The sequence below is a fragment of the Amia ocellicauda genome, unplaced genomic scaffold (genome assembly GCF_036373705.1).
Source record: "Amia ocellicauda isolate fAmiCal2 unplaced genomic scaffold, fAmiCal2.hap1 HAP1_SCAFFOLD_26, whole genome shotgun sequence".
Classification (NCBI taxonomy): Eukaryota; Metazoa; Chordata; class Actinopteri; order Amiiformes; family Amiidae; genus Amia; species Amia ocellicauda.
This window is the reverse complement of record NW_027102823.1, coordinates 2,012,552-2,028,845: the sequence shown is the minus strand read 5'-3', so window position 1 is coordinate 2,028,845 and position 16,294 is coordinate 2,012,552. Positions and strand designations below refer to the sequence as shown.

Here is a 16,294-nt window from a genome sequence, read left to right as displayed (position 1 = left end):
GACCTGTTACATTAATACAGAGGCCACGGAAGGCCAGATCACTAATAGCCACTGTCCCCTGATATTACACTTTTTTACAATCACTTTGGCACTCATTTCAGAACCTTGATGTCATTTTTCAAAACTCTAGACACTAAACTCACACCCGATGATCAAAATGCACATTTTTCAAAACTCTAACACTTTTTTACAATTGCTTGGATACAATACACATCAACCTCAGATCATTTGTTCATTGAACTAAAATGACACAACTTAACATCAAAGTATTACCATTTCAAAATGCAATTCACACATTACATCTGAGATCACTGTCTATTCATTTCATTACAAAGATCTAACTATCAATTGATACAGCTGCTCAAAATGATAAGTGACTGTTGCATTACTCTTAATGCATAGTTTTATGGAAACTGACAAACAGTATTCCATGTTTCGATCATGAAAGTTTCAGGATAATGAGATCCATTGACACCAATAACCGAGGAGCATGGTTTCTTAGGGTTACCATAGACTTGACTGTGTCTTCTTGTTTGTGAAGGATCAGGACTGTGTTTTCCTGTCTGGGTTCCCGCAGGCTTAAGTGGGTTTGACCTACTATTAGAAAAAAAAAAAAAAAGGAGCGCTAATTAATTGTTCAATATCTGATACGCCGGTGATAATATAAAATAACATGTTTATAGTTTATAGAAGTTTATAGTGTTTATGGTAAATGAAGAAAAGTCATTAAGTTATATACAAGTTCTATAAATGCAAACATTGAAAAGCATGTTTGTTGTTATTCCTATATAGGATTTAGTATTATTTGTGTTTTCTTGTTTTTTGCTATGTTTTCTCCCCTGTCGTTTATTGTTATTTTGCGGGCTTGCACGCCTTGGTTGTTGTGTACAAAACGATACATAGAAAATGGGAAAACGTGTTACTGTGTGGGAACAGCTCTAGTAAGACGGGCGACCCGCCACTTAAAGGTACACATGTAAGGTACATGTATGATAACTATGGAGTGAAGCGGTGCGTTTGACTGGACAATAGGTGACAGAAAATTAAGGTTTCCAGAAGATGGGACTTTTGATTCAGATAGACTTGAGCACCTAAAAACGGTTTTGCAAAATAGGAATACAAAGCATTAAGAAATGAGAAACCAAAGCTAGCTATCTTAAAACATTTGTTAGAGAAAAGAAAGAAAAGACAACAGGCATAATTCAATCTGAATGCCCCGAAGACAAATTAAATATATATATATATATGTTTTTCAGTATAAATGACAGTCCTCAAGATACTGAAGGAAAATTACTAGATAAGTAATAAATAAGGGTAGTTTGAGACACTGCAGGTCAATATAACATGCCAACCAAAACCATGGTATCTGAATTTACTATGGATATAAATTAATATGTGTCTCTTTGTATGTTTGTACGTTTTCAGTTTGCGCAAGGTAAATGTCCATATTTTGACTTTTTCATGTACTGTATAGTCCAGAATATGACTAAGAGAGTCATAAGTCACAAATAGTTACAGAATGATAGCTAAAAAACGCCAGTTAAATATGTTGTAATAACAGACCTACAAGAAAGTCAGCATTTAACTGTACACAGAATGCTATTGCAAACAGAAATAATAATACAAAATTAAGTTATTTAAATAGGTCTTACGAATACAGAAGTTAAAAGTAACATGTTAGAAATGGAATTAGAGCCAAATTTAGAAATAGGAATCCGAGGCAACCACAAACATTCGGTGAAGGTTTCTTACATATTGATAAATAGATAACCAGATACTCCAGGAAATTAACGATGTGCTCATTTGGAAGCTATGAGTTCCACAATGAAGAGTTTTTAAATCCCTAGAAATAGATCCCTAAATACAATGTGTAGGTAAGAAATTAACTATTGATCAGTTCAATCTGGATTCGGGAACAGTTCTTCTGAACCTGTACTGGTGTAGATTGGACTTCAATAGGAGGAAGTGACACAATAAAGACATGAGCCGCGCAGGAGGACAGTCTTAGTGCCCACGCAGGTTCTTAGTTGGGGAAATCATTGACTGGACACATTTTTTGAAAATGTGCTTTCCTGAAGTACCTGGACATCATTATTGAGATCAATGAAAAGGCTTATTTTCCAAAGATTAAATACATTCATTAACTACAATAATGTAGTGAAATGTATATAAATAGTAATAATACAAATCGATCAAATATAACTTGCATTTTCTTGTAAGAAATTAGGAATAGGAGAAAGAACAGCTGTTGGGATGCAGTGCGATGTTATCCAAAATTGAAAGCGGTTGAGAAAGGAGAGTTTGTTCTGTGTGAGACAAATGTACTGCCACGAGAGACTCTGATGGTGATTGACTGGAATATGAGGGAAAATAATGAAGTTACTACAGGTATAACTAAAGGTGTAACATAACTAATTTAATGAAACATAGTCATGGCAAGTTATAAAACTGTTTGGAAATAGTCCTTTCACAAACAGAAATACCCTATCAATTAGGAAGAGGGGGGCAGGGGGCAAGGGCCGTATGTGCTCCTCTGCTCCCCCTGTTCGCCTGAGCAGACAAGCAGCCTGAGATGAGAGAGAGAGAGAGAGAGAGAGAGAGAGAGAGAGAGAGAGAAGTCAGAGACAAGGCAGAGACTGTAAGTACGTGTAAGGGTTCATAACTTATTACAAACAGAGCAAGAGTGTAATGAATGGTAATTTACACTGCTTGTATTAATAATGATAATAATATTGATGTTGATACAGACGAATACATCACATACTAGATGACAACCGCATAAAACTAATAATAATGAAAATAGGAATAATAGGAGTATGGAAATAATTTCAAATTATGGTTTATTGGTAAAAAATGAATTGAGAAACAAAGATTAATAACTGCCATCATTTACCCAACTACTATTAACTATGGTGTTGAAGGAGCTGCTGTAATAATTATTGTAATGTTCTCAGGTATTTAAGTTAGATAAAAGGACAAAGATAAGCACATTGTTTTGAAACTTTGACAACTCCACACAAAAAGAGTATCTACACTAGGAAGTAAAGCTGATTCAATAAACACAGGAGATATGATGCTGCTGACGACAGCTGAGTGCTGTACTGAAATAATTTGATAAATGAGATAAATTGGAATCAAGATTATTATTATTTTGAATTGTCCCTTTACTAGAAACCTTATAGATTGTGCGAATGTCAACTAATGTGATAGAGATGCCTTTTATAAGGACGATCTCTGATGTTGTGTGAACCACACATTGTGTCTTCAGACTGATTTATTCCACATGGCAGATATGCATATTATGAATCGTGTCCTGAAGGAACCGATGTCTGACCCATATGGAGAAGATGCTGGTGTTCTTGTTGAGACACAGTAGGCCGAGGGCGCGGCTTTAAAGACAGCCTCACAGCAACTTGAACAGACCAATGCTGAGGTCCACTACGCTGAAGTGATGCTTGACTCAGTGGAGAAATAAGTTAAAATACTATAATTAAAGGTTTTCCAGATTATAGGAATCTACAATATATTGTGAAACTGCTCAGATGACGTCCGCAGTAGCACATATTCTTCTATTGATAGTTTAATTTATAATGTACTTTTAGTGGAGATGTCACATTATTCAAATGAATAGAATGACAGCCATGAAGTCAGAATCAGTCCATTGCCCTTCACTTAAGATTTGTACAATGTATAATGTTTATAAATCAAAACGCAACAAATATATGTACAATACAGTTTACAAACTGAATTTGTAAATAAGAATGTTTTGCTGACTTTTGTATTCTCTTTGAAGCAACAAAATGTATGTGTTATGTATGTCGTAACTAGGGTTTGACTTTTATGACCTGGGGCTGGATGAAATTTAATTTGAGATGCACTGTAAAAGCTCCAGGAAATTGCAACTGGCCACTGCACCTTCCATAAGAGAGCTCAAACATTTGCTAATGCATTGGTTGCCTCACAGGCACTCTTTCCCTGGTTTGCCCATGTGGCGCATGGTGTTGGCCACACGGGCAAAGGGGGGATGTGTGCATCAGTCTTTTAAATTGGTTTGCCCCAGGTTTTATAGTAACAGCTTAGCAATATTGTAGAACTTGCCACATTTGTCAAGCTCATAATCCTGCAATATGCAAATAGATTGTGTTCAAAAGCTTAAATGTTGTGGATATGAATATATACTTGTAATAATATATAGGTGTTCTAAATGGGTTGAAGCCTATCCCGTAGGAAGGCTGAAGTAGTAAAAGTAGCAAAAATACAGTTAAGGGATGTTATATGTAGATTTCGCATTCCAGGGAAATTTCCAGTGATAGGAACACTCACTTCACTGGGACAATAGTGCAGGAACTATGCAAAGCCCTGCGAGGTAAACAACATTTTCACTGCCCCATCAGGCTCAGTCAGCTGGAGCAGTGGAGAAACAAAATGGGATATTAAAGAATAAGCTGTCTAATATATGCAAACAAACAGGACTCAAACGTCCAGATCCCCTTCCTATAGTCCTAATGACAATGAAATCGTCAGCAAATTGAGAAAAACAGGTCTTTCTCTGTGTGAGATTATTATGGGATGACTTATGAGACTCTCCATCACTCCTCCATTGTCTGTAAGGGAAATGGACATCCACTTGATGGATGATGCTCTGTTGTCTTTTTGTATGGGACTAACACGTGCTTTCGAAGCTGTCCATTCACAGATGAAAGCCGCCCAGACTGAACCATCCCAGCAGGTTTACCACCCCTTCCAGCAAGGTGACTGTGTATATCAAAGCACACAAGAGAAAGTCCTCCCAACAGCCCAGGTGGACAGGGCCCTACCAGGTGCTCCTGACCACCCACACAGCTGTGAAGTGCCTAGGAACGACGACATGGATCCACTCCTCACACTGCAAACTTGCCAATCGAGGCGAACAGCACAACCCTGGTGGAGAACAGAGGGATAAAGGAATTGTTCTTCCACATCAGATTTGACATTACTGTATGTATGCAGGCCCTTGTAATTGCTTTTCCAATACTGCCAACTGGTTATTGATGATTGATTTCACATTGTGGTACGAGTATCGAGTGAAATGAGTGCTATCCACCTCAACAACACAGCGATAACATGGAGCCGGCAGGTGATCCAGGTCACAATAGAGGTCAAGCAGTGGGAGGAGGAAGACGTGGTGGTCAAAGGTGTAGCGTAAGGTACACTTATAAAATTCAATTAAAGAAGTGAATTTATAGTATCACCTTATCACGAATCCTGGAATCTTGTAGAACTCAATTTCTGTAATAATTGGACGCAGACACCAATTCCAAAGATATAAATTGTCAAATTTATTCAAAAACAAAGACTAAATGTAGCACTACACTAATTATACAAAAGGGAAAAACTAATTAAAATTCAACTCTAGATCAACAAATCAAAGACAAATCACTTCCGTGACCAAATCAAAGACCATGGGATCGCATATGATAACACACAAATCATTAAACAAAAAAGGTTATAAACACATTGACTACAATACCGGTTAGTAAGACGAAGGTGAGTCTCTCATTAGTATTGTTAGTCAGACATTCAATAACTATGCAGGTTAGTATTTATGTCAGGTAACTTCTCGTTATATATATATCAGTCTCATTAACGTTTAGGTGGAGAGAAAGATCCTATCATTACTTGTTACCACAATTTCCCTTAACTGATTATTATTCAATGATTAAGGATAGGCAGGGCCACCTATAATCTGGTGTCTATTAACTTGTGTCAATTTCAGACTAAACAGTTAAACAGGAATGAGAAGATATTTCTCGGCGTTGACAGATTTTATTTCTAAAATTATCAACAAAACAGTTGAATGCAACACACATTTATATTTAAGAAAACTAAATGATATTACACATTCTAGAGTTATGAATCACAGATTAACATTTCTAATTGATTTCTCAAATGTCATGAATCACAAACTCCAAACTGTTAAACTTATGTGAACTTCGTCGCAGAGAGGCCTCTCTGGCTTCGGGCTCAGATAACAGCACACGGCACGAGGTCCGTGTGGTTTGGAACAAAGGCAGTCCGGTTCGGCTTTGTCCAAGAACTTCCACTCAGTCGATGCACCTGGAAGTTGGGGTTTCGCGAATGTAGAGTCTTTTCCAAACAGATTTTCCACTGGTTTGAAGGCTCCAAGGTTGTGCACAAAATCTTCTTTGTAAGCAGGGTTCCACCGTAGTTACTTGAAGACAAAGTCTTTGAGGAAAGCAGGGCCCTGTTCGTTCCAAGGGTCAAGTTTCTTAAGACTCAAATAGCTATTTAAATGACTTTCGTATTCAGTCGACTTAGTCAATTGTCCAGCTGGATGGCTGGGCACAGGCGGGCAGCGCAGTCTGTAAAGTTCTTTATTTAATAAAGTCCTTTAAAAGAATTCTTCGTACGGCTCAATCTCCTTCTCCCAGTTTAACCCTTCTGTTGCTGGTAAAGACTTAGTTGGTTTCTGGTTCCGGTTCTGGCAACAGAGATACAAGTTGAGCTGTGGCAGCGAGTTACTGGTTTAGGTGAGAGAGAGAGAGAGATGCCGTGCGTTACCCTTTATACGCCTGTCAGATCAATAGGTGATTGGTTCTTTAGTTTGTGAGATTGGATTTCGGCTTCAGCCCCCAGTGTCCTATTGGAGGGGGGCTTGATGTATGACTGATGTCAATCCATGCCATCTTTTGGAAATGCCGGTTGGCACGGGTTCGTAGCTCTGTGTCGGGATTTCGGCTCTCGTCCATTTCAAAGAGTTTTTATTTCCTACAGGCCCCCTTCCCCAGACATCTCACAGCAGGGATTCCAAGCTATTTGGCCCATTCTTGGTGCCATCCTCCCAAGACTGTCACTTTGATGTAAACCAGTTCACATGCTGATGAGTTAAGGAAATCTGATAAATTTGGGGGGGAGAGGTCTTCTTTAGATCAGTGCTTCAGCTCAGAGCTAAAATGCTCTTATCAGAATACACCCAACATAACGCTACACTGGTTAATTCTGTTCTGGGAAAACCACAATCCTGCAGGTTTAATAAGTCTCTCTACACATCAGTCCCTGAGTACCTTCAACCAATGGTCATTTTGACCAATTAAGCCCAAGAATTGAGTCAATTAAGTTGTCATGGACTACCCAGTGAAGACGTGAACTAACGACTAGGTCACACTGTGAGCTCACCAGAGCAGACATTACACTGAGCTCACTGTGAGCTCACTTAGCGCTTTTCCAGCGACATGGTGCCGGTGCTGGAGCCGGAGCTGCTGCTCGGCCTGGGATCCAGCTGATCTTTTTTGAACCGGCCCGCTTTTCCACCGGTTTTGACGTCACTGGATGTGGGCGTTCCCAAGCATGGAGTAGAAGTGGAGAAACACAGCAATAGTAATCAGCACCGAGGCGACTGCGTCTTTAAACCCCATTTAACATCACAATCAAACTCATTCCGCGTCTATGGCAAATCGTAACCCTAATGTTACAAATGTTCCCTAAACACCTATTTTGCAGGATCAATAAAAAATTATTAGGATTTTTTAAACTTTTACTGACACACATAGTTAATAGCAATGTGTTATAACTTTACCGAAAATAATAATCTGTATATCTTTAATTGTTTAGACGTTATTAAGATATAATGCATCTTTCACATAGGGAACATTTGTAACATGTTAGGAAAAACAAACAAATGATTTGAAAATATTCATAATTACAGCATACAATTTGTCAGGCTTCATAACAATGGTATTTATAACATACTCTGTAAAAATCAAGCAAATAGCATTTGTGGTTCACGAGAAAATATATATATATATAATCAAAGCTATCAGACTATAGCAGCCGGTGTATGAAGACACATACGATTATACAGCATTATTTGGCAGCTTCGCAAGACCTAATTTTAAACGTTGTTGGTAAGTTAGATAATTAGTGGGGACCCGCTATTTGCAGTTCTTCCCCTCCATAATTGCTAAAATAAAGTTTTACTGACATTTTATTGACCCTACCACTGCATAGGGCACATCTGTAACATGAACGCTACTGAATGGCACATACATTGAAAACTACGGAGAACTGAGACAAATCCACTTTACACTTCATAAATAATCTTAAAACGTTTCCAACCAAGGCAACACCCACTTGAAATACGTTCATTCTCATTTTTGGTAAACAAAAAGAGAGATTGTTACATATGTTCCCTATGATGCATCTACAGAGAGAGAGAGACAGACAGACACTAACTCTCTCTCTCTCTCTCTCTCTCTCTCTCTCTCTCAGCTGGGAGTGTGTGGGAGGGGTCTGCAGTGAGCGGGAGTGCTGCTGAGAGCTCTGTCCTTTGGCTGCGTTTTTTTGTTGCTTTACTTTTTTCAGTTTGTTTATTTTGTCTTCTGTTTTCAGTGCTTTTCTTATTGTGGGGGAACAGGGGAGGGGAGGGGGGAGTACCGGTAGTTCTTCCCGGGTCGGGGGGTCGGACCCCCTGAATGCGTCTTTTGAAAAACTGACCCGACGCCATGGAGTCAAGATCGCTCCGGTGCAGTTCTGCCCCCTAGAGCAGTGTGTGTTAGCGGTTGGGGAGGTAGCAGGGTGTGAAAATATCAAGTCTGCTGCCATTGTTATCTTCTTAAAAACCACTGATCTGCTCAATCAGCTAGTGGCTAATGGCACAGTGTTAGACGACACTTTCACCCCGGTGTTGCCGCTCGCTGCTCCTGCCCGGAAGGTAACGCTGTCTAACGTCCCTCCGTTCATCCGCACCGGCTCGGGCAGCTGATGTCCGGCATTAAGAGGGTCCCGCTGGGCTGCAAAGCCCCGCAACTGAAACACGTCGTGTCCTTCCGAAGGCAGCTGTATATGATCCTCAATAACATCAATGAGGATCTTAATGTCTCCGAAGTTGGATCTCTCTTGCTGCCACCACCACGAAGATTGCTCTTTAGTAATGTTGGAAAGTCAAAGACAGCAACCGTCAGGGTTCTTGCATATGACGTATTCGTGCTGCACCTCTCTGCAAGGATCCAGGACAGTTTGTCAATGTAAACTCCAGTGCCTGGGAATATTTCCACCTAAAAGACAATGGTAAATAAAAAACAAGTTTATCCCCAAACTATTCTTATATTATGTTAAGTGGAATACATTATCAGTAAGGCTGTGATTTTGTTACAGAAATGTGTTATTAAAGACCACAGTATGTCTCAATTCTAAGTTTATTAATTTACAGACATAATAAAGTCAGTGAATCTGTGACACCCATAATTCAATTACATTCTTATTATCAACTATAACTATGAATATAACTGATAATGTAGCATCATTAGATTGTTTACAACCAATATTTGTTTTCAATATATATATTTTTACCTTGTCTTTGTAATATTGTAGACCAAGAGTGTTATACCTGTTTTGGTGATTCTTTGTCAGATTCAGAACAATTTGCTGTGGGGCTGTCAGAACCACTTGATGGTGACACACTTTTGTCTTTATTGCTGATAAATGTGGCTTTTGTTACAATTTTTTTCAGATTGTCCAAAAGGTCTGGAATCTCTGGAGAAAAAAACCTTAGTATTAAATGATAATCATTTCTAGTAATATATTTAATGCAAAGTGAAAACAAAACCATCAATGCCTGCAATTATACTTGAGAGACTTGCTCTATGTTATTGGCAAACTGACCTTTTTGTGGGTCATTAACATTAGCTACGAAAAAAATAAAAAAGATAAAATACAAGAATTTCCAGGTCTAATGTAATGCATATAGTCATTAATGTAGGATTATGAAGTTATGTTGAAAAACTTTATTTAATAATCAGTATTATTAAACTATTAGACAGTGCACATTAAGAGTCTGTATTGTGGTTCTAGATTACTTCAGTATGATCAACTATAATACATTACTCTGGAATCTAAATTACTGAAGAATAACATTTATCAAGGTAAGGAATTATTTGCTATAAATAAAAAAACTTACCATCAACCATACGGTTTCGAAGACATTGGTTTTCATTTTTAAGTCTTGTGTTTTCCTTTTCGAGCTGCTTAACGTTTTGCTGTAGCTCAACTTCACTGGACTCTTTAAATGTCTGTAGAATATGACGGGATCTAATTCTTGAAGCTCCATCGGTTTTCTTTCTTATTTTGTGCTGTATTCAGAGAGGAAAAGAGTTTAAAATGAAAATATATATATATATATGAATATGATTAAAAAAAAACAATCCTGCAATACATTTATTTAATATTTGCAGTAATTATCTCACCGGTAACTGTGGTTCATCAAGGTCACTATCATCTGAAATTTGAAGTTTTTTGTTTGGTTTAGGTACTCTCTTCATTTTAGGAGAGGGCATTTTTGTTAGGTCATTAAGTTTTCTTCTTAGTTCGCCTTCTTTTCCTAAAATAAAAATAAAATAAATAAAACCCTGCATTATGTCCACAGATATTTGGGGATTATATTTATTTGTCATAAAAATACTGTGCTTTGACCATACAAATTAAGATGAACAGCCAACACTGAATCAAAACTGAAGTTAAATTATATCTGGTTTAATTTATTTTGTGATTTGGGGGATTTTATTGTAAAGCACAACACACAATAAATCGTTCTTACAAATGCCAGTCAAGTATGACGAGTTTTTAGCGCCCTCACCACCACCTACCATGTTATAAGAGTATGTTAGACGTACAACACATTAATAACTTAAACATTCATTTCAAATATACTGTGATTGTATATATCATATAGCATGTAAAGACTTTAATGTTTTTTTTTTTTAAATAAACATTGTTACCAGTCATAATGATCTGCGCTTCATGGACAGGCCATCCACCTTTTGGAGGTTTGTTCGTGTCTCTCCACTCTGCTCTGAAGTTTCGAGTCGTCTCTTCGTCATCATCAGCAATGCTGAATAAATCAAAATTGCGAAAGCAAGCAGTGGGAATCACGCTGTAAGAGTCTTTGTCGACCCCGCTTTCCCACTTCACCAACGCGTGCATCACCGCCATACTACCTTCACCTTCTCGTCCGTTTTTCCCCCGACAAGTCACGGCACAAAAAACAGTCCCGCTCTGCATTCTGGTACTTGGCGTTCTTAATAACACCAACAGGGTGTAATCGCATAGACCACTCGAGTATAAAGTACTACATATCCCATCTGTTACAGTTTTTTTTCTTCTTCTGAAACTGCAAGCGCACTACATAAAGTTTGGCAAATGAAGAAATTTGGATGATGAGTTTACAATCTTATAAACAGTATTTAAGTAAACCTAGATATGCAATTCCAAAAAGAACAGCATCGAGATGGAGAAACAGGATACAAAAATAATAATACAATGTTTATACTTTTTGTATTTTAATTACAGTATGTAATTATTGCCTTTTGATTTACATTTACAGAAAAAGAACGGCGGCAAACGTGGACTACCCAACAAGAAGCAACAAAGTTACTAAAATATCAGATTCTCAGGTAAGCTTCATGCAGCCATACATGTATAATTATAAAATCAATCCAAAAAATAGACCTTGTTTACCCTACAACTGATTTGAGTGTTAATTCTATTTAAGATATAAAAAAATATTTTATTTTCTGAACTAATAATCTGTGAACATTCTATTATCTCTATAATTTTAATTAATACATTTATTTTATTATTGGTGGAACATTATGTTTTTCAGCTCAGATGATTTCACATACCATCAATTTTTCTGTTAATAAATGTGCAAAAACAAATCAGATGGATAGGCCCCTACATATGAACATTAAGTTAAAGGCCTAGAGTGAGTGTTCTTCACTTCCAGTCATGGCGGGCCACAATCCAGCTCTTTGTAACTCATCAACAACCAAAGACCTGGGAAAAGGGTTAAATGGCTTCAGTTAAGCCAATTAGGTAATTAAGAGCTCAACTGGAAAAAAAACAGCAGGCATAGGGGTACTTTAGGACCACAGTCACTGATATAACCTACAATGTTGTTGTAATGAAAATCAGCAGACAGTGGGCCTCCTCCAGGACTAAGGTTGAGAAGCACTGGTCTTGAAGACCACAATAACAATCGACCTCAAGGGCTAGGGATATTCGAGGTGATGCTAAACCAGTCCTGAATGTTTAAATATAATGTTATTTTCTTGTAGTGTGCCGTTGCTGTTAATGCAACCAGTTATATTGAGCCATCAAATACAGAAGCTGACGAAAGACATCAACATGTAAATTTAGTTGTAAATTTAAAGTGTGTGTGAAAAGTATTTTGTATATGGAGATTAACCCATAGTTTCACAGATAAATTGTGGACCAGTGATATTCAGGATCTTCAAAACAAGTCCTGAATGCTCAAACTTAACACTTCTTTTTTTAGAGTGTCGTTGCTGTCAATCCAGCCAGTGATGTGGAGCCATCAGATACAGAAGCTGATGAAAAACAACATGTAAATTTCCTAAATTAATATGGTGCATCAAAATACTTATTTAGCACTTTCAACTGTTTCTTTGTGATTCCTAAAATTACTTTACAGGCTGGGGCTGGGGGAAGACACTGCGCCCGCCTGGAGAAGCCTGTACAAGCCCCCCTCAATAAGAGAGCTGGCAATCTGCAGTGGAGGGTGTTACACACCATTATTGCTGTCAATTCTTTTATTACTGTTCTTAACCCTGCTGTGTCCGACGCCTGCCCATTCTGTGCTCAGAGAGAGACCGTGTTTCACTGTTTCAGCACTTGCTCTCGGTTGTCACCCATTTTTAGTCTTTTAACTCGTCTTTTTACTGATCTTAACCTGATTTTTAACACAAAGGTTTTTATTTTAGGGGCGCGATACACCAGAAAGACCAAACATGTGGACCAGCTGGTAAACTTCTTGCTGGGCCAGGCTAAAATGGCCGTCTATAAGACTAGGAAGAACAGAGTGTGTGGGGAGGGCAGTGAGGATGCAGTGAGAGTGTTTGCCATGCTGGTCAAGTGCAGAGTCAGACTAGAGTTTAACTATTACAGGCTGATTTTTGAACAGGTCTGGTGTATTAATGATGCCCTTTGTGAATTGTATGACGGGGAGTTGGTTTTTATTATGTAATTCATTTATAGGGTTTAGTATTTGATGGTTGTTTTGTTGTGTGTATTGGGTTGCTTTCTTTAAAAGTGTACAGATCAGTGGCGGAGTTAATGCTTGTTGGGGGGAGACAAACAAAGGGGAACACTATTTTTTATTTATTTATTTTCTTTTGTATGAATTATTGCGTGTTGCAAACAGGCAATGAAGTCTGATAAAAGTCAAAAAGTCTCTCTCTCTCTCACACACACACACACAGCCAGCAAGACACACAGAGCCAGCCAGCTCAGCGATGACATCACAAACATCTCTCTCAGGTGACTCCTATGACATCACAGAGCACGTACATTCCGTTGCTTGCCGTCTGTCAACCACTCAGTCACTGCCAGCCAGACTGGCTGGCTGACTGGATGGTGGGGCTGCTTGCTGCTGCTGCGTACCTTAGCAAGCTTATTTGCTTGACCGGCCTTCCTCCTCCGCCCACATGCCCACCTATGTCCGATCTGCTGTTCACCTGGATCACAGCTCCGCCCCAACAAGGCAGAGCCCCCCAAGAATGGTACAAACTCACCCACGATCCCCTCCACGGAAAGCTATAGCAAAAGGCAAAAGCATTATACGTAATGAAGAGGAACCCGAGTCCAAGACGCATCCGACCAGCCATACATATTTGTGTGTATTAAAGATCACATTTTATTACATTTAGATTTTCTGTACTTTATTACATCTTTTTGTGATTTTTAAATGTATTGTTTCTTTTCCTTATATATGTATGTATGTATGTATGTATGTGTGTGTGTGTCTGTGTGAAAGTGTATGTGTTTGTGTGTCTCTGTGTGAAAGTGAGTGTGTGTGTGTCTGTCTCTGTGTTTGTGTGTCTGTCTCTGTGTGAAAGTGAGTGTGTGTGCGTGTGTCTGTCTGTGAAAGTGTGTGTGTGTGTGTGGGTGTGACAGTGTGTATGAGTGTCTGTCTGTCATGTAACTCGCACATCTGTGAGGGCACCATTTTTGCAGAAAGAGATGTACACATTTTGGAGCAACATATGCTGCCATCCAGACATCGTCTTTTCCAGGGACATCCCTGCATTTTTCAGCAGGATAACGCCAAACCACATTCTGCCCAGATTACAAGCGCATGGTTGCGTAGGCAGAGAGTGCGGGTGCTAGCATGGCCTGCCTGCAGTCCTGACCTGTCTCCGAATTGAGAATGTGTGGCGCACTATGAAGTGCAAATTAAGACAACGAAGGCCCTGTGCAGTTGCGCAGCTGAGGAAATGCATAATGGATGAATGGGGGGAAATCCCACTTGCTAAACTTAACCAAGTGGTGTCTTCAGTGCCCAAGTGCTTAATAAGTGTTATTAAAAGAAAAGGTGATGTTACATAGTGGTAAACAGTCGACTGTCCCAACTTTCTTGGTTTCTTTTCACTGCTAATGAGATGCTGTAGAGTGAGTTAGTTATATTGCTTTCAGGAGCTCTAATCGTATTGATGAGTTCATGCAGCATTTGTAATTGAATTTCAAAAAGAAATCCTTGCTGTCTGGCCTGTGTGTATGAGATGTACTCTGTCAATCTTTGGCTAACAACTGAAACATTGGTAGAACAGAAATGGCAACATAAAAAAGAAAAGTACATTTTAAAAGAGCACATTAAATAGGATGAATATACAGTTTTTTACAATCACTTTGTCACTAATTTCAGAACCTTGATGTCATTTTTCAAAACTCTAGACACAAAACTCAAAACGGTCATCACTTGTAACACAGGCTGTCCAATGTTCAAAACATTGCATTGTGCATTCATATCTTTAAAGAAACCTTGCACTTGCAGACTTGTTGGTTCAAATAATTCATTTATCATGAAATACCATAGTAACATTTATTTAGATCACCCACACAGAAGATACCGATAGTTTCACTGTGTAGTTGTTCGTACAATCATTAAATATTGTAGTACAAAATATGTGATACATGTTTCATTATGGTACTACACATAAATACATCACTGTAAAAGGACTAGTAGAGAGAATACTACAGACACAGTGGAATCATTGAACAAAATCTGAAATGTATTGATGCAATACAATCAAATCACACCATAGGTTTCTTTGAATCCATGCAACAATAATTAGCTACAAAAAAGAACAAAACTACAGTAAAATGTCAACTGCAGTGTTCCTCACCTGGCTTAGTGTAAAACAAAGGATTGATTACTGTACTTCTGAATTTCCATCAGCCCTGTGTTCAGGTTCAGGTTCTCACAACCATTTTTCACAAGAGGCATCTTGAAACTGAACATACCTGAACATACTCAGTCATCAGCTGCTTCACTCTGTCTGCATTTCTTTCAAAAGGCACACTATACTCTGTGCTACACATTGGTATGCAGTATACAGTCATTTGACAATTGAGAGTAGCCTAATGTTTAGTGCATGCTGAAGACTTGCCGCTTCTCAGTACGGAAATTTCTGATGATTGAGGCCACAGTTGATCCTGAGTTGATTCTGAGGTTTGATTGAATCATTGTAGCTGCCTCAGTCATGGTCATGCCATGATTTACAACATGCTCTACAACTATTTCTCGGATTTCACTGGACACTATTTGCTGTTGCTGCCGCTGTCTGGTCCGTGGCCTTGTCCTCTACCACGTTCCCCCAACACCTCTCAAATGAGGCCCATGGCTGCCTCTCTGGTGAGGCCTAAGCCCTCCTCTATGACGAGGCCCACGACCACCTCTCAGAAGGGGTGCATGTCCCCTTCCATTCCTTTGACCACCACGTCTTCCTCCTCCCACTGCTTGACCTCTATTGTGACCTGGATGACCTGCCGGCTCCATGTTATCACTGTGTTGCTGGGGTGGATAGCACTCATTTCACTCGATACTCGTACCACAATGTGAAATCAATCATCAATAACCAGTTGGCAGTATTGGAAAAGCAATTACAAGGGCCTGCATACATACAGTAATGTCAAATCTGATGTGGAAGAACAATCATCTTCAACCAGGTTGGAGCGTTAGTTGCAATGCCTTTAATACACGCAGCGTGGAGAGGAACAGTGACTCAAGTAGATCCCAAAGTCGCTCTGCCTTCATTTTAACAGTCAGAGCTTTTATACACAAAAATCAAAGAGCTGGTTATAATCAGAAAGTCATTACTATGTTATCTTAAAAGTTAGCTAAGCAGAATTTATATCATTATAGGACAGAGTTCATAGATCAACACATGGATTAGGGAGCAGGCACTTCAATCATACTGTTTGACATTGTCTCCAAGATTCT

The 16,294-nt window shown here is 38.8% G+C and overlaps 1 non-coding gene across 1 annotated transcript; it reads right to left on the bottom strand.

The window, feature by feature from the left end:
- Positions 1–13,543: 13,543 nt before the first annotated feature.
- On the bottom strand, positions 13,544–13,658 carry LOC136726892 (U5 spliceosomal RNA). Its single transcript, XR_010808271.1, has one exon. It is a non-coding gene; the product is annotated as a U5 spliceosomal RNA (small nuclear RNA).
- Positions 13,659–16,294: the final 2,636 nt, after the last annotated feature.